Below are 21,210 nucleotides of genomic sequence, written 5' to 3'. Positions count from 1 at the left end.
TATCCCAATCCCCCATACCACCATTGTATTCATATTTCCTAATCTCCCCTTATTTATTGCCGTACATCTTTTCCTTACGTTGTACTATCAATATTGTAGAATCCTTGGTTGATTACAAGAATATATAAGAATTCCCTACTGGAGAAGATCTTTAAAGATTGTTTAATGGCAGATGGGGAAACATACACTAGATTTGAAAGAAAATCTGACCTGACCTGATGGAAGCGAATTTTTTAGTAATTTTTCCTGTATTTAGCATGCAAAAATCTATAAAAAATGAGAATAAAATATTTGAGTTTTACGTCTCATGGTTATGCCAGCTAGGCTAAAGGAGACGGTGATGATGAGAAATGAATGAAATGATGGAATGAAGAAAGTAGGAGGAAACGGAAGAATACCGAGGGAACCCACGCACACGGTGTTTGTCCACCACAAAGTTCACTTGGCAGGAGCAGGGTTTGAACCCGGAAACCCATTCACCAGAGGTGAACGCTCTACAAAAATCTATAAGAATCAGTAGAAAACTCCCATCTGGATATTGGTTGCAAACTTGTATTAAGGCTACAATACTGTAGGTAGAAACGTAAAATTTGAACAGAATTTTTTTTGTGTCTAAAGCAAGAAATAAGAAATAATTTTTTGAAATATCATTTTAAGGAAAGAAAAGAGAGGTTTAAATTTTCTGAAAGACTTTAGTATCTCAACTTAGAGAGATGAAACTCGGCATACAAACTCTTGATTAGAAATATGGATTATGTTTCACAGTCTCCGAAAATTCTGCTTCTAATGGAAAAAGGAGGACTTTTGTATAAGGCTCAAATTTCCCCTTCATTATTTTGAAAGTGTCCAATTGAGGAGATACTAAAGTTGTAAGTGTGAATTCTACTTGGGAAAGGAGTATCGTTTCTATAATAATCAAATTTCTCTTCCATTGTCAAAAAGTGTCGGATTGAGAATTCGTTTAAATTGGAGGTTATTTACTCCAGCATCGTATCCAAAATATTCAAATTTCTTTTTCTTTATTCGGAAAGTAAGAAATGTAAGATTTTGCTTACGTTTGAGGTATGGAATTTAGGATATACAGTAGACTAATGAGTATCCGGCCTAATGTGGCGGAAGGGCAGGCCGGTAAGAAAAAAGCTGGAGTTCTATAAACTCATTTCTTTGAACTCATAGAAAAAACATTAACCATACCCCAAGAACAATTTATGAATGCAGTACTGTGCGCACTGTACAGTTTACAATCAGGAACAGCGGCAAGCGTACTATATTCAGGTCCGTTACACATTGACGAAACAATGAACAAGGACCACAACGCTACTCTTTTTCCTCTCACAACTTGTATTTTGCACACGACACGTAGGAAGATTGAATCAGAGGCCCGCTTCCAATGCCTCGGCAATGTTGCCAATGCAACGCCTTGCCTTCCTCATTAATTACGATTTAAAAAAAAAAGAAAAAAGCTAGGCCGGATAGTACGGAGATAGGATAGTACCAAACCGGATACTCGGAGTCTACTGTACACTCTTAGTTAAAAATGAAAATATGTTTATTTGTGCCTTTTCGAAAATTACGCTTATACAAACTTCCCTTTCCATACTCAAAAAGTGCCGAATGTACGGATTTGTTAAATGTTGGAGTTGCGAAATTCAGTATAAAAACTCTTAATTAAAAATAAAGGTATAAGTGCTTCATTGTTTTCAAAAATGCCTTTCCTAAGGGAAAAATTGGAGATCGCTCCAGTAATTTTTAAATTTCCCTTTCATTATCGAGAAAGTTGAATTTAAGGATTTGCTTAAGTTAGAAACGACTCTTAATTAAGAATAACAAAAAACTTGTTACAGCGTTTTCAAAACTTCTGTTCATAAGGGATATGGAGGGCCTTATTTATAATATCCAAATTTTTCTTCCTTTTTTCAAAAACTGATCAATGTGGCGATTCACTTAATTTGGAGATGTGAAATTCGATATATTATCTCTGAAATAAGGGAATACGTGCTTCTCTAAAATAAGGTAATATATTATCTAAAATTCCTCTGTTATGGAAGGAAAAAGGAAATTCTGTAAAATTCAAATTTCTACTTTATTCAGAAAGTGTCCAGTGATATGATTTTGTTAAGTTGGAGGTGTAAAATTCGGTATACAAACTCTAACAAAAAATAAATAAATAAAAAATTAAATTAAAGAAAGAAAGAAACACCTGTTGTTACGGTTTTCGAAAAATTGTGCCCCAAAAGAATAAAATTTATATAATATTCAAATTATAGACAATTATTCAGAAAGTGCTGAATGTGAGGATTTGTTTAAGTTTGAAGTGTGAAATTCCTTATATTAACTGTTAAATAGAAATAAGGGAATATATAGTTCAGTGTTATTGAGAATTCCGCTTCTAAGGAAGAAACGAAGGAATTTCTACAATATACAAATTTCGTGATTTATACCTATTTATTTAACGTTATTCTTCTGTATGAATAAATTTTATATACACTTCTAGGTACTTCTATATATGTTACGGTTGCCATTATTTTTCAACTTCCAAGTTTTTTGAGTCTCAACCCATAAAATGATTCCACATCAGACCAAAGTAACACAAAAGAAAAAAATAGCTCAATTGAATAATACTAAATTGTACCCCAAATGACTTCAACTCTTTGAGCCGAAGATGTCATGTAAGTTTGGAAATACAGCTGTAAGTTAATAATCAAATATTATTAAGGTAATAATTAAGTTGAAAAAAGTTGAAGAAAGCTGGATAAAAACAAATAGCAACATAGTTATAAATTGTAATTAGCTTTAAAACACCTGTTACATTCCTTCCATCACCTTCCATCTTTACCTAATTCTGCCACACTTATAAAGGGTGTCGTACACTATCAGCGCGCAAATCTCTGTTGACGTCCCACAGGGACCGCCATTTAGCATAGATTGGCTTCTCTTGTTTTATAAGTGCTTTCCGTGATGCGGTTCCTTCATTTTGACGAAGAAGCCATCATTAAGACCCTGAAAATATTTTTGTAACCTGTGCCCTGTGCCATTTCAATCTTATCCACGTATTCCATAATCCTATGCGAGGAGGAAATTTTTAGGGGAATGCAGCACCAAAAACCTTGACTCCTAGCGTGTTTGTATGCAGATTAGAGATGGCCGGATCCGGATCTGGCAGGATCCGAAGATCCGGATCTCGAATCTCGGATCTGGATCCGGATCTCGGATTTCGGATCTGGATTCGGATCTCAAATCTCGGATCTGGATCCTGATCTCAAATCTCGGATCTGGATCCGGATCTCGGATCTGGATCTGGATCCGGATCTCGGATCTGGATTCGGATCTCGGATCTGGGTTCGAAATTCTGATCTGCATCCGAAATCCGGATCTCAGATCTTGATTCTTATCCAAACCCACATCCCACCCAAATTGTGATAAACTTGAATATCAAAAATTCGCCGAAAGTAATTTCACGAAGTCCTGACAGTGAAGAAGAAAACAGAAAATTAAGACGGATATTGACAAGTCTATTTATAAAAAATAAATCTTTGAGTTTTACGTCCCACGATTAGGCTAATAGAGACGGTGATGATGAGTAATGAATGAAGAAAGTGGGAGGAAACGGGAGAACCCCGAGAAAACCCACGCACACGGTGTTTGTCCACCACAAAATTCACTTGGCGGGGGCTGGGATGGAACCCGGGACCTCAAGCACCAGAGGTGAACGCTCTACCACTGAGCCACCGCGGCCCCATACAAGTCAATTAGTCTCCTTCATTCTACACTAAAGATCAAATGCTTGCCTTACTAAAAAATAAACTGATTTGACCCGGATGAGTCCAAATCTAAGTCCATCCGGTCGCAGGACCGAGATGAAATACACACATATTTATATTTGAAACCCTAATACAAAACTCGAATATTTAAAATTCCTCAATACACCTGTTTCATTGACAGTTAAGAAAACAAACACTTAAGACAAGTATTGACTAGTTTTTACGTATATTTATCTTGCTCATTCTGCTCAAAATATCAAATGTATACCTTACAATTAGATTTAATAATTATTTAGTAAATCACAATATGAGCATCGAGAATAAACTATGAATTTTGGTGCCCCTTATCTAGATTTGAAATTTCGGATTCATACATAGAATCAGGCTGAAAGATAAATATTTGAGATCTGGACACCGAAGCAAGTGCTAGTACCAAGATCGTAGCCGTTTTACCTAGGTAATGCGAGCACTAATTCCGCATGTACCGGTACTTTGGGGAACACGAGAAACTAAAAACAGATAAATATTCTTTTTCAGGGTCAAGTCGCGCTTTAACATGACTTTTCATGAGTGTTGTGTACAAATACGAAAACTGTAATGGCGACTTGTTTGAAATAAATGCCTTTTCTTTTTTAGCAATAAAGTTAGGTACTTTCACATTGAATAAAAATTAGCAAAGCACATTTCACTGATTAGAGTGCTTGTTCTTATGGAAGCTTTCACACTGAACCGAAGATTTCCTCATGTGGGTATCGGATTGCCACAATTCACCTTGCTGAAAGACGTGGTTTATCAGGAGGTCGACCAAGATTCTTTTGGACTTAGCCTGTAGACTGCTTCTGGTCTCAATTATTCCCATATAACAAGACTAACCATATATAAAGTTGGTTCGAAATGATTTAAAATATCACTAATTGACCTTAAGGGGATAATCGCGATTTAAATATTCGTAAATCAGAAGAGATGTAAAAGTTAAGCGTTAAAATAAATCCGATAATTCCTAATGCAACCTAATGATAGCAATAAAACTCCTTATGTAACATTTTCAAAGCTAAGATTAACAGTTTTGCTCCTGAAGAGGGTTTATGGCAACATAGAATATTATAAATCCAATTATCATAAGTAGTACCTCTGACAGCTCTGCATTTCACATCACCATCGCTCTTCATCCTGACAAGTGGGCAATTCACTTACCCACAATGACTTTTCAGGCGTTCCAGTGACATCAATATCTCAGTTTGGGTTTGGGATCATGCTTCGGTGAACCTTGACTATTACCATCAGCAGCTATTAGAGAATCAGAATTTATTTCTGTATTAGACAATGTGGGTAACTATAGCTTTTCGTCTATAGAAGACAGAGAGCGTGCCTTCGGTGCCGGTGGTCATGGGTTCAATTCTCGGAGAGGCACTCAACAATTTCGATGTTGACCCAGCATCGTGAGGACAATTGAGGAGTTATCTTAAGTAAGAGGTAGCGGACTCCAGTCTACAAAGCCGGCATTAGGGACTTCGGGTGTCGATGCGTTGACCACACATCCCCATTTTCAACGTAGGCCCGTTGGTAGGAACCAAAGGACTGTCGTGCCAAGAATTTAGTTTGTTTTAATTATCATAAATGCCTTCTTTATTAATAAGTTTTATCCAATATCTTCTTTTCAACTAGTTTGCGAAACTCAGAGCTAGCTACTTGTTTTCTTTTTAATTCATATTCATAGTTAGCACAACTAATCACTAAGGAAAAACAATCTTTTCAATAAAATTCACTTCGCGTCTTTCGTAGCTCTAAGTTTAGTTATTTTTATTTTTCTTTTTTTTTTTTTAAGTTGAAGGGCGGTTTATCATTTTCTCCTCGCTTTCCCTATTCTTTTTTCTAGTTTTACCTATGTTTCTTTGCACGGACATTGCGCCTATACATACGTGCTTAGTGTGTTCGTTTACAAAAGCGGGCCATTTTCCTGCTACTATAGAAAGTAAGGGTGTACCGTATCAGAGAAATATTGACATATGTAAGTGAATATATCTGTGACGAATATTACTCAGTTTTTGCATCGTACATAGTTTCCTCATCCTTATTAATCTCTTCATCCCCGCTTCCTGAATTCCAGTTCTAGTATTCTTTCTTGATGGGGGACTGATGTCTCATGTAGGCTTATTAACTAGGCCTATAACATCAGCAATAAAGAAAGTACGGTTTAATTTGCACTAAAACCTTACGTTAATTAAATGGCGCGAGCTCAGGCTACTTCTTAGGATTCTTGCTCCGCAATTGGATAATACCGGGTTAGAATTCGGAGACCAGCCATCCTGACTCCACGGTTGTTCCTCAGTTATACTGGGCAAATGCTAGGTTAGTACCTTGATCTAAGGCTCTGGAGACCTTTCTTTCATTCCTTTTCCAATGTTTTCATCTGTTGATTACTACAGTGTAAAATGGCCTCTGAGGGTGAATCTGGTAGCTTATAATAAATAAACAATAACGACGTAATATATCTTCACGAAACGTATGGGTTAATTTAACTACAGCCTTATAGTCCAAATAAATAGCTAAAGTTTTAATATCAGTTTCCTGACTTTTATATACTATTTTCATGATGTTTCAGCTTTCAATTTTCTCATGTATGTTCCCACCGAGAATTGAACTGAGATCACATGAACAAATGCGAATATGTTAAATATTTTTGAACACTTTTACAAAACACAAAACTCTTCAATAATACGATGCATGGATATGTTTTGGTTACGTCCTGCAATGTATGATTAAAGAAGCCAGGAGGGTGAAGAAAAAATAATAGAAATCTCTTTTATATTTACTCCTTCAACAAACTCCCGACCTCAGAAGGGCAAGCCATAATTTAGGTAATAAAGTCATACAACGAGCACAACCATATCGCTCTCCTGAAATTCTCGTGTGTATGTTTAAAAATCTACTGTTGTTCCACGCCAACCAGTCTATATTTTTTGTTGTATATACCTTCGAAGTGAAAGATATTCATTATTACATTTGTTGGTGGTTGGACTCGTGAGTCAGAAACTACTATTAATAAAGAGTTTGTTTTGTCTACTATCCCTGCGATTAGAAGGGCCTTATCTAAAAGATATTTCATTTGTATATGAGAAAAGAAGAAAGTTTATTTTCTAAGAATAAAATAAATATTTTCAATGTGAAGCTAACATTAAGTTTCGAAGAGGAGCTAAACAGAAGAATTTGTTACCATTTACATCAGTTTTCAGACAGTTCACTACACTCTGAAATGGGAAGAAATCAAACTTGGAAACATTTTACTAAAGAGACTTCGACAGAAAGTGCAACATGTAAATATTGCAAGGTTAAAATAAAATAAAGAACAAAGGTAACACAAACGTGTTATGGAAACATTTAAAAGCACAGCAACCTACTATATCAGTGAATCCTAAAATAAGTTTTAACGAATTTTAGATATTCAATTTTATCATCACAATTTCAGATGTAGGTTTGGATACGAATCAAGATCTGAGATTCGAATTTCGGATCCAGATCCGAGATCCAGATCTGAGGTCCGGATCCGAGATTCGGATCTGAGATTCGGATCCGAGATCCGGATCTAGGTCCGGATTCGAGATTCGGATCTGAGATTCGGATCCGGCAAAATCCGGATCTCACTGGATCCGAGATATCCGGATCCGAAAATTTTTGGGCATCCCTAATGCAGATCGGAACTCATGCATAAAATGACTGTAGTAACGAGGGTGGGAACTAAATCCAAGCGGTCAAAATGCAAGGAAAATTCTGACGAGGATCAAATCCAAGGGACAAAATTACGGTAGTATATATTGGGTGTACCAATGCACACCATATAATTATGATTATTTTTTCCCTTCAATTGTCATATATTCTAAAATGTCATCTATAATTTTTTCAACTGAAATAACTTTGTCTTTCTCTTAAAATGCCGAAAATTCAATAAAAAGTAAAAATGTTATAATAAAAGCGCAGATTAGCTTTAATTACTTTCACACATAGGCCTACCCATATGAAAAGTTCTGGGTATTCCAATATATTATACCTTTAATACATTTGAAATATGTTTAGCATATTACAGTAAGACCACTCATTTCAGTTACGAAAACCAACTGTGATGCTATTTGATTTTTAAAATGTGGTTCTTGTGTAGCGTATAGCATGAGTCTTTTATTTTGAGTAATGTATAAATATTTAATTCTGTAATACTGATCATTTTTTTAAGCAAAGATCAAAATGTGAAATGTATACACACTACAACAGTCTTACGTCTTTTATTGGGTTTTCAGCATTTAAAACAATGTTATCTCGGTAAAGTGAAGAATTTCAGATAACATTTTAGATGCATAAAAGTTGAAGCAAAAAAGATAATTCTTTTATTAATCTGCGCTAATGATTCTGACGCTTGAATTTAGTCCGTTTTGTCTGAATTTTTCTTGGGATTTGTCTTCTTGAATTTTGTCCTGCATTCGTAATAATCTGTTTGGTAATTCTAGCAGAGGCTGTAAGAAGAATAACTATTTTTTCAAGTTTCATCATAAATTTTAGATGCTATTCTTCTTGTTCTTCTCGGAAAAATGACAAGGATACGGTTCTTTACCAGGAGTGCATTCACATCTACTTTGCTAAAGATAAATGTGATTATTTAAAAAATACCTGCGGGCAAATGGAAAAGTGATTGACTCAGTTGCAAGAAAGCCGTTTGACATTGTAACTGAAACGAACATAAAATAAACTTAATTCGATATAATATCAAACTATTTCATATGAAGACTTTATTAACTTTGTTTATCAGTATCAGTAGTTTATCTCTAACATACTACTAGTAGTGGTATGTAAAAGGTGCCACAGTTCACATCCTTAAGACATGTTTGGCCATATATTAAGTAAGCAATGCAAGAGGATGCATAAGGCGACTCTTAAGAAAGAATGTTAGTGTTCTGCATCACAACTCCTTTTTCGGCATCACATTATCAGCTGATTTCTCTTATAAACATAATTCTATACTATATGCAATAGTATCATATATACTTCTATTTTCATATTTATATTGTCAATGTAAATAACAGCAATACAAAATATCAATATCAATTTGAAATACTTTTAGTTTGTAGTTTCAATCAAATCAAAAGGTCCGATAATCAGGGATAAGGGCCGTCTTACGCATCATTTTGCATTGTTTGCTTAATATATGGCCAAACATGTCTTGAGGATGTGAACTGTGGCACCTTTTACGTACTGCAAGCAGTGGCGGTTTTAGCGGATAGACCAGGTAGGCACGGGTCTCCCCAAAAATTTTCAAAAAATATATAAACACTAAAAGATACAATAAAGAGTAAATATGTTTTCCACTTTTTATATTAATGATAAATAATTATTTAATAAACAGCATCAACCACTGCTGTAAAAGTAACTTCCTATTGTCATTAATCAATCAAATGTGCATATGTATCCATACGCGAGGGAGCGAGCCTACCCAAAATTAAAATCTTAAAGCACCCTTGACTGCAAGCCCTACCATGTTGAAGGTGAACTACTGGAAAACTGAATAAAATTTTGTTGTGAAATGACTTGATACTAGACCGAATTAAGTTGGTTTTATCTTAGTTTCAGCTACAATGTCAACGTCAAAGGAATTCCCGTTCTGCCTAAAGATCATTTAAAATATTTTCTACAAAGTGCTGGAACGCCTTTTCGGTATAAAATAGGGGCCTAACTCAAAGGTTGCCCAGAACCATAAATGAAGTCCACAGTCAATATATCTTGCGTACATCCAACATGAAATCCCTTTCAAATCCATTAGCATGTTCTATAGGCCACTTCATCGTTGTTTCGAACTGAACACACATTAAACTGTGCCAATGGTTGTGTACTGATATTATTTTGGATCCAGTAGCCAAAGTGTACATTGTATTTCTTAATACATATTATGTGTGGCTTCGGACATACGATTATTATTATGTCATACAAAAAGCAGAAGGTGCGATGAAGCATCCATAAGATGAAACAGAATTATAGAGTGAGTAGTCTGTGCCAAGAGTTAAAGTGGTCCTAGTACTGGACAATGTGTCTTGAATTGAGCTCATCTGCTTGAAACTGCACCCCTTCTGCTGTGTGGAGCTGAAAGACAGCAGACAATGGTGGTTCATTATTAATTTTCATATGGTTTCCAGAAGTATCGAAAGTCTGCAGCCCATCGAACCACTGAAATTCCATAGAAAATGAAGTTGGAATAGACACATCAAAAATATTGTAAAGATGACATCTCGTAGTCTTCATGAAGAAAACAGCTATCACCAAGAGATGGCACCAGCCCATAATTTGGTCGCCAGCAAGAGATCTTGCAGTATTATATAACGCATCTGATCTTCTTTATCAGAATCCAAGTCCTTTGGAACAAAAGCTTCCACCCACGAATCAGACGAAACTATATAACCAATAATAACACAAAAGAAAGAATGCTGAATTTTTTAGAGGCCAACATATTGTATAGCACTACGTACCCATGTATCCAATATACATTTGAAAAGAACAATCATCACTGACAGGTATTTTAATTTTTAATTCTGTGCTTTAGGTTAAGTTGATAGGTTAGAATTTCCAGGTAAGTACCGGTATATTAGTTAACTAGGTAGATTAGGTTAAGTAACATTATGAGGTAGCTTGAGTCTATGATTAACGACCATGTGTGACAATTCAGTTTTGAACGAATCTCTAGTAATAATATATACGCCATTTCATTAATATTCTTTAATTACTTATTTACTTGCCTCTTTGGCTTATATAAACATCTTTAATAACGCAATAACCACAATCCATTCAAATAGTATAATTATATTTATCGTAATCATCAACAAGTTTTTCATACGTATTAACATAATTAATAGACATCCTCACCTATCACTTACAGGTCGTAAAATGAGCTACTCAGAATGACATTGAAGATGAAATCCAAAAACCATACATGAATCATTCCTATCAAACTTCATTACAGAAACTAAAATTTGGAGGGTACATTAATGCGAAGCTATACAATAGACATCAGGAACATCGGGTTGGAAGAAAACATTATGAGGACCCTATGGGTCCAAGAACTTCTAGACTTTCATTCCGATTAATTTCATACGCATAGTTCGAGGATCTTAATCTCTTGTATTTTTTACCCCGTACAATTTTTCTTCTTTTCTTTTTAAATAATATCGTAAATATATGGCACACACTGAAATCCAAGTTGCCTACTACCTGTATAAATTTTGTAATATACATACTTTGTAACAATATAGAATAACTTGCTAAAAGAATACACGACTGAATATCACAAATAAGAAATTTCAGAACACAAGAAACTATAAAACTGTAAATAAAATAATTATAAATAGCATCTTGTAATCGATCACGAAGTGGAGCATTACATGCTCTCGTGTATTAAAAGCTCGCAAAGTGATATGGACTGCAGTTCCTCAGTGATTTGTTGTGCTTGTATGGTGTTGATGATTGAGTGGTTTTAGTAGGAAGAATATTGTAAATAATAACATTCATATGGTATACGAATTTGGATGCATTCCAAATGCTAATGATTTTATGGGATTATCGGGAAAATTATAAATATACTTGCTGCAGCTCAAATATACTTGCATGCTAGTTATATGATAAGCTACTTTCTACAACCTTCTGTGCAGATTAGCAGCTCGATTGTGGCAGGCAGAAAACATTCGTAGAGGCTATGGTGTCTGAACAGGAGTGGTACAAAATTGAAACATTGTTACTAATGTACTTGTAGCTGATGCAGTGAATCTTCGCGACAGATCTGAGCGTTATGTTGGTCAAAATAGAGTAATGAGTATTATGTGAAAATAGAATTTTCGTTCGTACCAACCCGTTTTTTTTTCTGCATCAGGAACTAAGTGCACTGCTAATTTAGCAGCTAGGTAGTCAACCAATTGCAAGAACATCCGAATTTCGTAGTCTTCATTTTATGGACTGATGAACCGTACTATGCAGTGATGACAACGTGAATCTCACAATGCACATTAATGGTCAGCGAAGAATCCACACTGGATATGAGAAGAAAATCGGCAACGACGATGGAGCATTAGTGTGTAGGGGGCATTCTAAGGACTCAGGTCATTGTCCTATAAGTTTAAGATGTCAATGGGGCAATGCTTCGTGATTTCTTGCTACACCATCTGCAGCTGCTATTGATAAATGTACCTATTCATATGCGTCAGACAATGTGGTTTCAATTAGATAGTTGTCCAACACATAGTGCTGGGAAAAGTTAAATGTTTTGCCCCTTACACTGGGTTAGGAGAGGTTTCAATCCACAGTTTTAATCCACAGTTAGGAGAGCTCTCCCAACTATAGTTGTATGGACTACTTTTTCTGGGGTCGAATTGAGAACCTTGTTCATGTCAATAGACCAACTACAATTCGCAAAACAAAGAACGCATTCCGGAACATCAACGTGTTCGAACTTGAAGTTGTTGCTCATAATTATGTACAGCGAATAAATCACTGTATTGCTTCGTGATCACTTTGAGCATTAATAAAGCAAACATTGCATCGACTATATTCTGCAGAAAGTAACATTCTATAGTTTTGTACTCATTTTTTCAGAAATTGTTCTATTGAAAATAACCAGGTTCATTTTGCTCAACCTTTTGTAACAGTAGATTCTTTCGTAAATTCTATCTCATCATTTTGCTTCTGTCCAGCAACTAAGCTTGTAGCAGCCATATGGTATCAACTTTCATGAACTATTTACTATGAAAGTAGTTCAATATTTAGAGCTTCTTTCTACTCAAACAAAATCGACCCCTGCTTCTATTTGAAATTCTGAAGTTGGCCGCTCTCCTATAGATAGAGGTCTGCGTGGATTCGGATATCCGCATCAAAATGGGTATTTGCGGATATATATCTCTTTTCTGCGCGGATAGCGGATAAAGTTGCGGATAATGTTTCCTACATTTTTTTCTACCTAGAAAAAGGCTGTGAATTTTCTGATAATGGTGGAAAGAGCACTAGAATCGTTCGAAAAGTTTTAAAACCAGTTGAAAAATACTAAAATCAAAATACAAGTGTGTTTGAAGCTTGTGACTCAGTGACAGCAAAAGGACAAAAAATGACATGAGACAGTTGTCCTTTTATTGCTGTTTTCAACATTTTTAGCAGCCGTTTTGTAAGTGAATGACATCTCTGACTTAAACAGAAAGAAACGACAGGCCCCATCGCTACTCCTCAAGTACCACTATTTGGTGTAAAAAAGAAAAAGAATTGCCGCCAGAGCCCCTCTGATAAAGCTGAAAATTTTCAGGCCATTCGCCTTGAAGAGGAAGAAATGTCTTCAAATAAAGTTTTTCTAGCCTGAGAGGCCAGGAACCAAAACCTTAATCTAAAACACCGCATCCCCTTCCATAAACTGAAAACTGGTCAGCAGAATTATCTTTGCCTTTTGTGACAAACTGAAGAAGCGCGTAGGTCACCGTAATAGTAAACAAATCACATCATACGCTCATCTTTCTCTGTCCCTCTTTCTTAAAAAAAAATCTTCTTCACTGTTTCCTTTGAAGTACAGCAGATACTGAATGCACATTTGAGACCCCACAGATTTCTCTCTTCGGAGAGGTGCCACGGACCTCGATGAACATTCCGAGGGATTGGAGTTTTATAACAGCAATTGTTTCTCTCTCTCTCTCTTTCTTCTTGTGTGTATGTGTATATGTATGTATGTTCTGGACCTCTGGTAAAGAAAGAAAGAACAACCAATGCGTTGTTTCTCCTACCCTAAATGTGTCCAACAATGAGTGGGGGCCAAAAAGAAGAGCAGTAAATTCTAAACTTCCTCTATTGCCTCTTCCCGAAATTAACGGTATAGACTTCGTATTTGTATTCGAAGTGATTTTCACTTCTAGTTTCAGTAAAAGCGTGGTAGTGAAAGCTTGAGTTGATTTTGAGTTTAACGTCCCGTTCAGCAGCGAGACTATATGAGACGTGGACCTACTGATTAACGTGGAATCCGAACCACATGAGCTCCCGCCGGGAATTGAACCAAGGTCTCCCACGCCAAAGGCGCGTACGCTAACCGCTTAGCCACGAAGGAGCTTGGTCGTGAAAGCATGTATTGTATTGTGTTGTTAGTTTCGTCACTTTTTTTTTAATTTAGTGTAATTAGTGGTGCTAGTGTCAGTTCAGGATATATGGATATTTTTGCGGTCCTGTGATTAATTTTTATTTCTTAGTAACGATTATTTCTTTTTCGCCTTTGTGTTTAGAACAAATGCCCCTTTTTTTATGAGTAATGATGAAGTTTAAAAACTTAGTGACGTGCTCTAAATTTAGTCGATTGAGGGGATATTACCTACGTGGCATTATTTTGGCCCGATATCTTCATTTGAAGATCTTGGGTAAATACATAAATCGTTCATTAATTTCTAATTTGTATCTGCACGGTTTATATTTCATTTTATTTATCGTAGTTGGTATTTGATCACGAGGAAACTGATATATTTTTTCGTTTGACTTAGAGAACTACGTGTATTATAGAATATGTAAGTTGTATGTATTTGCTACCTCATTATCTGAGGATGCGGATGCGGGTGCGGATACAGATGTTGCGGATGTGGGTGCGGATGCGGATAGAGATGCTGCGGATGCGATATTTTGTATCCGCGCAGACTTCTACCTATAGACGTATTTCCGAGATGGTACTGTTTTAAAACTTGCACCGTTTGTTTCTGCATTTTTGTACTTCACTTTAGTTTCAAATAATTATTTGCTATTCCTTTGGGCTGCAGCATTGACGTAATAATGAACTCATGTAGTTGCCAAACGGTAAGAGATATGGCAAAGTGTTTCGTCTTAAAGTTGTTCAAAATTTAGCGATTATTCCAATAGGGGCAAAATTAACCTCTATTCTTATTTAAAATTTTGAAATGTTCTCTCTGTAGGAGTATTCCTGAAACGCCCCTGATTCCAGCAACATTACCACGTGATTAGGTACCTGCACTTTGGTATTAACATGTTCTGTTTTAATAATTTCTATTCACACTAGGAGCTCATTTCCAAGCAATGCAATGCAATCATACACACTAAACAAGCTCCCTTGCCTATGCAGATACAGTTCCGAACTTAATGTTCTGTGGTTTGATCTCAACTTATTCCACCTAATAAATCAATTTCGTTGGAAGTGGCGCTTAGCATTCTCTTCCCCAGAGCCGCATATGTTTATACAGGTTAATGAGATAACGCTAAAACAGAAAAAAAAAGACTATGAAAATTTTATCAATGCCAATAAGATAATATGCTCATTAAAACAAAATGTTGTTATTATTATTTTACAGCCCTTGTATGTAATGGATTTAAACATATTATTTATATCAATGGTGATGCTAATGTTTCTGGAATGTGCTGTATATTCAGAGGAAAAAATGACTAGTAAAGAGATACGGTCCTTTGATGAATCATCTCCTAACTCTACACATACACTCTTACGGAAAAGGCGTTACCTCACTTTTCCTACTGGCTCTTCATTTGGTGTAAGTAAAGTGTCAATTTTCTTTGTTTTCATAGCCGACACAAACCCCAACTTAACTAATTATATAAATACACCTTTTTTTTTTTTTACAACACATATGAGCAGATTTTGTAAAGCACACTTCCTGCAATGTTGTGTTAGCATTTAGACCTAGCCATTCTAAAGCTGTTTAATATTATTTAGTTTGTTACTTGGAAACAATATTATGCAGATATTGAAATACGACGTATTGAAATCACATTAATTCTCCATAAGTAGAAGCTTTGCTTTGTTATAATTAAATATAAACTAATTGTTTGCTGAGCAAAACTATATATTTTCATTAAAATTCAACACGTGTTACAGTTTGAAGATCTTAGCTGTTGTATGTATATACGATTGTACAGTTATACTGTATCACATAGTGTCAGATGAAGCCAAAGAGTTAGTTGGGGAAACTGTAACACGTGTTGAATTTTAATGAAAATATATAGTTTTGATCAGCAAATAATTAACACATTAACAGTTTATATTTAACACATTAATTCATGAAAATTAATGATAACAATAATTCATATGGATCTTATCTCTTTATACGAATTTTGTTTCATTCTACTTAAATTACGAAATTTGAACAGAATGGATTTGAAATCAGTAATATACGAGTGAAACACCGAAATATAATTCCAATTTTGCAACTTTATTTCCGTAAAAACTTCACAAGGTTTAGGTATAACTTGTCTTCTTTGTGGCAAAATGATTATTATTTAAGATCCTTGGTGTGAGACCCTCAGCTTTGATTTTCGTGGAATTATATTTGATATAGAGTTCATGTTAACTGTAAGAACACGTCTCATGTACCTTGATCAATCAATAGACTATAAGAGATTAAGAGATACTCACGCAACTCTACATTAATCTTGGTAGCAGTGCTCTGTATATCGGGTATAAACTTCTAAGAAACTTAACCAATCACACAACTAGAATTTTTTATCTCTAGCCACAAAGATACAAGTTGTTGATATATCGATGAACACCCATGGTCACACATCAATCCAGGGATATTGTAGATACATGTTAACGAGGATTGACTAATAATATCATGTTACTGACTTAGTTACATGTTTTATTACCACTTATATGTACAATCTTGCTCAAATAATCTTGGTCATCAATCTTGCTTTAGAAGGTCATGCTCTAACAACCTTACATAGAAAATTTAATACTTTGGATTTAAATGAAGGTCTCAGTTGTGAAAAGAAAATATACCGTTATTTTATTTAATTCTGACAGTAGATAAATATAAAGGGTTTTCAAAAGAAGATCGGTGACCATTATTAAAAAATAACATTGTACATAGCTGACTTTATCTGAGCCTACGTTCTTACGTCTCGGATCAGAGGGTGCAAAAAACGGTTTTAGTTTAAAAACACCTTACTTTTTTAAAAAATGAAATTTTCTTCCAAAGCTTTTTTGCCTGGGATTTTGTTTTAAATTTTAAATTTTAATTAGAAATATCAGTACATGCTACCTTTCTTTCCCCATTCTAACACAACATAATATATAAATACTGCATTCTGAAGAAAGAAAAAGAACGAAAAATTAAAGAATTAATAAAATTGGTTATTCAATAGGAAAGAAAAAAAGCAAATAAGCGAATATAGTGGGTCTTCAAGTTTCAACAAATTGCTTGTACTGCTTTAAAGAATAATTTGCAGCTTCTAAAGCGTTTTAATAAATACATAAATAGTTTTAGAAATAACTGTTCTGAAAATGTAGTTGATTTCGTGGCACAACATTATCGTTTATAACTTAAGCTAAACTAAAGCTTCAGTTGCTAACATTTTTTGACCTAAAGACACACTTTATGAATTAGATTACGCGGTACAAATATATCCATCAATCTATCTACACATATCATTGATTGAGATCGTTAAAGTTCGACGGAAGGTAGTTTAAAAAATAAATGTTACGAATTCTATGAATAATGAAGTTTTACAACCATTATCATACCTAAAACTCTACTTAATATTTTTAATTTTGTAAACTGAACTTATAACATTCTAGGTTCTAATATAATATCTAGAATACCTCAAGCTCTCAATAATGTTTCCCAGCGGAGAACGAAATGCAAGGAAATTTAATAGCAAAACCAGAATGGTATTTGTTTTTTATTTTATGATAATATTTTTGGCTTACCAGGTTGAATTTAGGCAACCCGTAAAACACATATGTAAAAGCACTTGGTTACGTTCTTAGGCAACTAAGCTTACACAAATGATATGTTGGGTTGCATAACATACTTTCTGGCACCTCCAAAAATGCCAGTTTGAAAATCAATCAAGATAGCCATCTCCTGACGGAACGGAGAATTCATACGTAGAGAATGTTGTAAAGACACTTTTATAAATTGTAGAGTTTATTACAGGCAAACAAAAGGTAGGACTTGAATAAGAAATTTACAAACAATGCAAAAAGCAAGAATTTCCCTTCTTCCCCTCAAAAGCTGGCTTTTTATTTAAAATGGTCCTCCATTTTAGAAATCAGGTCTTTTGCACCTCAAATTGTATCTTTTTCTTAACTCAAATGATATTTTATCTTACAGAAATTAATACATGATATAGGTCTACAATTAAAATACCACTTGAGGTATTAAATATTGTAAGGTTACATTAACGTAATAATATTCACATGCAACTTTCTATCTATTATATCTAGGAGACATTTCATAGTAGAAATAACTCATTAATAACTTACAGACAGCTAATCTTGTGAAGTTGATATTTAGATCATAGCAAAAACTTATGTATTCTTACTTAAATTTTGTGTTCTGTTGCAGCTAACAGTTTGTATTACGACGGATATTTATGATTCTACTGATATCTATCAGTGGGGAACCAGTTTTACTTTTTCCTATGATTTACCAAATGACACCAGAGTTCTTACCGAACAATATACCATTATTGGAGTAAGGAGAAATGACAGAAGAAGTGTATTTAATAAAATTGAATCAGCTTTGAATTCGTAAGTAATATTCTTATTTCCAATGCTCCTAACGAATTAGTTGTTGTATAGTAAAACACACTAACACGCTCTTTACAAATGTAATAGTATTTATTCATACATTCTTTAGTGGAAGACATAAACAATTGTTTTTTCTAAAATAATACCTGGTCAAACATTTTTATAATATCAGTAATAAGTATTTTCATCAGTGCCTGTTATACCGATAATTGACAAAGACAAATTAAGGAGCCTTAAGTAGTATTTTTTGTTTCTGAATGAATGATACACATTTTATACCTCCTGCAAGTGAGTATAAATAGTCAAATTGTCTCTTCAAACACATTTCTCATTAGTCATTTCCAAATTATACCAATCTGAAATTCAATTGAGGAAATTACTTTAGTTTCATTATCTTCCAGTGAAATTATATTGCAAAGAAAGCAAAATGCTCTAAATATAATAGATTATTTGTTCTACTCACTGTACTTGTTCTACATCTACTATGTAAAGTAATGAAACAACATTCATTTTAAAAGAAAACATATTAACACACATTACGTCCATATCCGGGGGTCAGAAAATCCCCACGAGTTCGTATGATGGAAACAAGACACCCTAAAATTAAATGTTTTCTGTACAATATCCCAACCGAAAGGCACGGATCGTTCTTTTTCAATAAAAAAAGAGTAATTGCATAAGTTTATCTGGATATAAAGCATGAATGAAAATTACCTTATCTGCAAGGTGACTGAAGTTTAATTTGGCAACAAGTTGATGTGCCTCCCAATGGGTAAGACACCAACCTGTACAGAAGTGGTTGAATGATGCACAAAACTTTGTTGTGCTTCAACGGTAATTTCAATCTGTCATATGTGACTTTTTTCATGTAAGTTACATAAAGTATCACTTGAATGTAATTCCGTTACGTACTGCCTTTCTTATTTTACGAACGTGAGTTGAAGCAGCAGCTGTTGCTCCCTTCTCCAGACATTCTGATTAAACTCCAGAAAGAAGTCGCTCATCAGTTGGACGAGAGATACGCAACTAAAGGTACTCACAATGAACGTTTATAGGAGGCGCGGTGGCTCAGTGGTAGAGCGTTCACCTCCGGTGCTTGGGGCCTCTAGTTCGATCACAGCTCGCGCAGTGTGGACTTTGTGATGGACAAACACCGTGCTCGTGAGTTTTCTCGGGGTGCTCCCGTTTCCTCCCAGTTTCTTCATTCCACCATTTCACTCATCTCCCATCATCACCGTCTCCTTTAGCCTAACCGGCATAATTGTGGGACGTAAAACTTAAAGATTTCATTTTCATCTTTGAACGTTTATAGAGAATTACTTCAGTGTTACTCCTTAATTTTATATGTGATTCATTATTAGGAGTCAAATTTCAGAAATATCATAGCTTTAAATCACATATGTCTTGATGAAGATTCTCTATTACCATTATTCCATGTAGTCGCGGTGCCACAGTGGTAAAGTGTTTACCTCTGGCGTATGGGGACACTGGTTGGATACCAGCTCTCACTAACTGGACTGGTGGACAAACACGGTCGTCTCGTCGTTTTCCCGTATATATATATAAAATCACCGCCTCCTTAGCCACGACCCATAAAACTAAAAAGAAGTATTGAATAGATGTTACAGTATGATTTGACCTGATTTGTGTGTAATGTCTAATTTATACCTTTTGATAATATACAGGTATATTTAAATATTTTGCCATAATACCTTTGAAATTTTCTATAACTCTTATTTCTTTTAAAACAGCCAGGGAATTAATGGAGAAGCGTGCGTCCTGCAGACTCTTTGTGAAGGTGGAAAACGTTTAGGCCACAAGAGTAAACTGATTGAACGAATATTGACAGTAATATTCTCGTAAGTACAGTATACTTCATAGCCAATGCGTTTTCATTGTATTTCACTTACTACGAGCGTATTAAAATTGAAACTTTAGAAAATAAAATTTGGTCGGATATACGTTCTACGAATAACACTAAGGTTTATCTTCTGAAGAATCTAAGGCAGATAGAAACATGAAACCTTTTGTAACCTTCAAGGGACATAAAAGACAAAATTATGCTGATAAGGAGAATCCCCCATGAGGGGGACTCAAGGGGGTTACGGGGGTGACTCTAAAACTTTAAATAACAACCCCCATCGTGTGGTATTTCGTTTGAAAGGCAATCACGTGTAGAGACCAGTTCTTGAAACTACATGTCGCTTGCTTGTCCTTAGCCAACATGGCGGTCATCCGTGAAGTAGGTCGAAGTATGTTCCACACAGAACACTAAGGCCCGTCTCCTAAAGAAATGAAGGCAGATAGAAACATGAAACATTTTGTAACCTTCAAGGGTCATAAATAACAACATTATGCTGATAAGAAAAATTCCCCATGAGGGGCCCAAGGGAGCTACGGGGACAACTCCAAAATTTTAAATACCAACCCTCATCGTGTGGTACCTCGTTTGAAAGGTAATCACGTGTAGAGACAAGACCGCGTTCACAACTACTTCTAACGTATGACTAGAAGACTAGAACATGTTGGGTCAGAGGCTGCAAATACAAAACATGCAAATTAAACTGAAACGGATAGAAAGAAGAGTACCATAATATTCACGAAAAAAGAACCCTCCGAGGCTCGAACCCCGGTCCGTACATGTACTGAACGCACGCGTTACTTTACGCTACTGTCAAACTGCTAGTGTTGCGGGCAAGGAGATGTAGTTCATAAGAACGAGTTGCCCGTAGTGGCGCTTTAGTGTTGAACGCACGTACTTGAGCAAAGTCACTTTGTTGTCTTGTGCACCACTATCAGACGTGGTTTTCCGACCAGCAGTGCGCTACAATTCGAATCAGTAAGTTTAAAGGCAGTACACGTGTGTTTGTGCTGGTGCGTTTCACCCTCCTACATTGTATATATAATGTGGTC

Source organism: Thermobia domestica, chromosome 12 (genome assembly GCF_964235325.1).
Source record: "Thermobia domestica chromosome 12, izTheDome1.hap1.1, whole genome shotgun sequence".
In the NCBI taxonomy this organism is placed as follows: Eukaryota; Metazoa; Arthropoda; class Insecta; order Zygentoma; family Lepismatidae; genus Thermobia; species Thermobia domestica.
This window is presented reverse-complemented; position numbering follows the sequence as displayed.